Source organism: Balaenoptera acutorostrata, chromosome 3 (genome assembly GCF_949987535.1).
Source record: "Balaenoptera acutorostrata chromosome 3, mBalAcu1.1, whole genome shotgun sequence".
In the NCBI taxonomy this organism is placed as follows: domain Eukaryota; kingdom Metazoa; phylum Chordata; class Mammalia; order Artiodactyla; family Balaenopteridae; genus Balaenoptera; species Balaenoptera acutorostrata.
In genome coordinates, this window is record NC_080066.1 from 182,175,759 (window position 1) to 182,180,984 (window position 5,226).

Genomic DNA, 5,226 nt, shown 5'->3' on the forward strand with positions numbered 1-5,226 from the left:
CACTTACCAGCTTGTCTTTTCCACAAGAGAAATTAACCTGTCTTTTTAAAGCCACTGTTATTTTGGTCTCTATTAAAGTAGCTAAACCAGTCTTCTGAGCGAGTGGTCTCCAGCTTTGCCATGTGGCTGTCACTGGGAGGGCTGGTGAAGATTGCCAGGCCCAGGCTCAGAGGAGCAGGATGGCAGGGAACCTGCGCCTTGGCCAGGTTCCCAGGCGATTCTGACCGAGGCCCGAGGCTGGGAACCACTGTCTTAAGTAGTAGATCTCAGCAAGAGAAAAGAATTGGAGGAATGAGGGTGGACAGACCCCCGAACCTGCGGCTTGTGGAGATGTCCCAAGCCTCTAATCCCCAGGGGAGCAAGAGCCCAGAACAGACACTGCCTGTCAGTCCCTCTGTCCCCAGCATCCCTGCCTGAGTCCCTACTGCACGGGCAACCTGCTGGGGGCTCCCCCCAGGCTACAGCGAGTCTAACTCCAAGTGCCTCTGAGGTTGAGAATCTTCATAGAGGAGGAGGGGCAGATGACAGTTCCCTACTTCCTCCACACCCTCGGTGACTTGGTGAGTGTCCACTGTGACGGGCTCTCTGAGCATCTGCTGTGGTTCTTAAAGACTGCAGGGCACACAGATGGGAGGGGACATGTCCAAGAGAGCTTTCCTCAAGCCCTCCAGTCGTTGGGGATCACTCTTTTTTTTTTTTTTGGAAGTCTTATTTTATTTTATTTTTTAATCATAACTCATCTAAAAAAATAGCTCTGAAATTGCAGTGGATACTATTGAATACACATAGTTGATGACTTTAATCAGGTATTCTTTTTTTTTTTAAACATCTTTATTGGAGTATAATTGCTTTACAATGGTGTGTTAGTTTCTGCCTTATAACAAAGTGAATCAGCTACACATATACATATATCCCCATATCTCCTCCCTCTTGCATCTCCCTCCCACCCTCCCTATCCCACCCCTCTAGGTGGTCACAAAGCACCAAGCTGATCTCCCTGTGCTATGTGGCTGCTTCCCACTAGCTATCTATTTTACCTTTGTTAGTGTATATATGTCCATGACACTCTCTCACTTCGTCCCAGCTTACCCTTCCCCCTCCCCATGTCCTCAAGTCCATCCTCTACATCTGCATCTTTATTCCTGTCCTGCCTCTAGGTTCTTCAGAACCATTTTTTTTTTTTAGATTCCATATATATGTGTTAGCATACGGTATTTGTTTTTCTCTTTCTGACTTACTTCACTCTGTATGACAGACTCTAGGTCCATCCACGTCACTACAAATAACTCAATTTCGTTGCTTTTTATGGCTGAGTAATATTCCATTGTATGTGGGGATCACCCTTGTCTTTATTTTTTCAGTGTCTAGAGGTGTAATTAACATATAGTAAAATCTACAATGTATGTTTAAAGCGTACAATCTGATGACTTTTGCCATATGCATACCTCCATGAAACCATCTCCATTATCAAGGTAAGGAGCAGATCCACCACCCAACGGGGTTAACCTGGCCCTTTGCGATTACTTCCTCCCTTCCCCAGCACCACCCCCACCCCTGACCCGAAGTTTTCTTTCTTGGAAGGTTTTCAAATGCAAATTCAATATCTTTAATGGATATAGGACTATTTGGTTTATCTATTTCTTCTCAGGGGAGTTTTATCAGTTTGTATCTTTCAAGGAATTTGTTTATTTAATCTAAGTTGTCAGATTTATTGGTATAAAGTTATTCATGATATTCCATTATTATTCGTTTGGCATCTGTAGAATCTGTACAATGTCCCATCTCACATTCTTTTATTTTTTCAAAATTGTATTTATTTATTTATCTGCCCAGCATACGGGATCTTAGTTCCCTGACCAGGGATTGAACCCGTGCCCCCATGCAGTGGAAGCTCGGAGTCTTAACTGCTGGACCACCAGGGAAGTCCCCTCCCCTTCTTTTTTTTAAAATAAAGCCAAACTCCCTGATGGTTTTCAGGGAGTATTTTTTTTTTAAGATTTTTAAATTTATTATTTATTTTATTTATTTTTGGCTGTGTCAGGTCTTAGTTGCGGCACCAAGATCTTCACTGTGGCATGAGGGATCTTTTGTTGTGGCACGCAGGCTTCTCTCTAGTTGTGGCATGCGGTTTCCAGGGCGCATGGGCTCTGTAGTTGTGGCATGCGGGCTCTCTTGTTGAGGCGCACGAGCTCAGTAGTTGTTGACACACGGGCTTAGTTGCCCCACGGCATGTGGGATCTTAGTTCCCTGACCAGGGAACGAACCCGCGTCCCCTGCATTGTAAGGTGGATTCTTTACCACTGGACCACTAGGGAAGTCCCCCCTCCCATTCTTAATATTGATGATTTTGTGTTTTTTCAGCCTGGCTAGGGGTTTATCATTTTTATTGATCATCTGAGAGAACCCACTTTGAGTTTGATTAATGTTCTCTATTATTTTTCTGTTTTCTATTTAATTGATTTCCACTCTTTTATCTGTTATTTCCCTTCTTCTATTTACTTTAGGTTTTGTTTGTTCTGCTTTTCTAGCTTCTTAAGATGGTGTCTGTTAGGCCATTTGAGGTTGACCCAAAGCTCCCTGAAGCTCTGTTCATTGTTGTTTTTTTTTTTTTTTTTTTTTTTAATTTTTTATTAAATTATTTATTTATTTATTTATGGCTGTGTTGGGTCTTCGTTTCTGTGCGAGGGCTTTCTCCAGTTGTGGCAAGGGAGGGCCACTCTTCATCGCGGTGCGCGGGCCTCTCACTGTCACGGCCTCTCTTGTTGCAGAACACAGGCTCCAGACGCGCAGTCTCAGTAATTGTGGCTCACGGGCCCAGCCGCTCCGCGGCATGTGGGATCTTCCCAGACCAGGGCTCGAACCCGTGTCCCCTGCATTGGCAGGCAGATTCTCAACCACTGCGCCACCAGGGAAGCCCATTGTTGTTTTTTTTAAAAAATATTTATTTATTGATTGATTGATTTGGCCGTGCCAGGTCTTAGTTGCGGCACGTGGGATCTTCGTTGCTGCGTTAGGAATCTTTAGTTGCGGCATGAGGGATCTAGTTTCCTGACCAGGGATGGAACCCGGGCCCCCTGCATTGGGAGCATGGAGTCTTAACCACTGGACCACCAGGGGAGTCCCTCTGTTCATTGTTTACAGTTTTGTTTTCTCTGTGTTTCACTTTGGATAGTTTCTATTTCTAGCTAAATAATTGCTTCTTCTGCAGTGTCTAATTGGTATTAATTACATCGGTGTAATTGTCGTCCTGGACATTATATTTTCCATCTATGGAAGTTCGATTGGGTCTGTTTAATAGTGTCATCTCTGCTTAATGTATTTAAGCATTCCTAGATCTTCTTGAACATACTGAAATAGTTACAAAAATAGTTTTAATGTTCTTGTGAACTGATTTTATCATCTGCATCATTTCTGGGTCTGTTTCTTTGTGTGTGTGTTTGTGTGTGTGTGTGTTATTTATTATTTTATTTATTGAAGTATAGTTGATTTACAGTATTGTGTTCGTTTCAGGTGTACAGCAAAGGGATTCAGTTATGTGTGTGTGTGTATACATACATCTACCTACCTATCTATCTATCTATCTATCTATTCTTTTTCAGATTCTTTTGCTTTATAGGGATATTGATATTGAGGAACTTCCCTGGCGGTCCAGTGGTAAAGAATCTACCTTCTAATGCAGGGGACGTGGGTTCGATCCCTGGTCAAGGACCTAAGATCCCACATACCACAGGGCAACTAAGCCCGTGCACCACAACTACTGAGCTCGTGAGCCTCAACGAGAGAGCCCGCATGCCACAAACTGCAGAGCCCATGTGCTCTGGAACCCTCACGCCACAACTAGAGAAGAGAAAACCCACACGCCGCAACTAGAGAAGAGAAAACCCACACGCCACAACTAGAGAGAAGCCTGTGTGCCGCAATGAAAGATCAGGCATGCCTCAACGAAGATCCTGCATGCCTCAGCGAAGATCCCACATGCTGCAGCTAAGACCTGATGCAGCCAAAAAAAAAAAAAAAAATGAAAAAAACCCCAGAATTAAAAAACCCCAAGATATTGAATATAGTTACCTGTGCTATACAGTAAATCCTTGTTGTTTATCTATTCTATATATAGTAGTGTGTATCTGTTGATCCCAAACTCCTAATTTATCCCCCTTTTCCACTTTGATAACCGTAAGTTTGTTTTCTATGTCTGTGAGTCTGTTTCTGTTTTGTAAGTAGGTTCATTTGTATTATATTTTTAGATTCCACATTTAAGTGATATATGCTATTTCCATCTGACTTACCTCACTTAGTATGATAATCTCTAGGTCCATCCATGTTACTGCAGACAACATTGTTTCATTCTTTTTTATGGCTGAGTAGTATTCTGATATATATATATATATATATATATATATATATATATATATACACACACACACAGATATATCTCACATCTTCTTAATCCAGTCATCTGTTGATAGACACTTAGGTTGCTCCTATGTCTTGCCTATTGTGAATAGTGCTCCTATGAACATTGGGGTGCATGTATTTTTTCAAATTAGAGTTTTCATCTTTTCTGGGTATATGCCCGGGAGTAGGATTGCTCTATCATATGGTAACTCTATTTTTAGTTTTTAAAAGAACCTCCGTACTGTCCTCCATAGTGGCTGCACCAATTTACATTCCCACCGACAGTGTAGGAGGGTTCTCTGGGCCTGTTTCTATTGACTGATTTTTCTCCTCATTTTGTGGTTTTCTGTTTCTTTGTGTGCCTGGTAATTTTTGATTGGCTGCCAAGCATTGTGGCTTTAAACGCTGCTGGGTGCTGGATAATTTTGTATCTTACAAACATTGTGAGCCTTGTCCCGGGATGTGGTTGAGCTACCTGCAGAGAGTTTGATCCTTTTGAGGATTGCTTTTAGCTTTGTTAAGCAGGAGCTGCTCAACATTTATTCTGTTTTATTCTGTTGCCCCAACAATGAGGCAGCCCTCAAGTCCTCTACCCCACACCTTGCAAACGATGAGGCTTATTCCTTCTGGTCAGTGGGAACACACACCATTCCCAGCATGTTTGAAAATTTTTTTTAATTATGGGAAAATATACAATACATAAAATTTATTCTTTTAACCATTTTTAAATTCACAGTTCTGTGGCATTAAGTACACTCACATTGCTGTGCAACCAACACCACCATCCACTCCAGAACTTTTTCTCATCTTGTGAAACTGAAACTCTGTCTC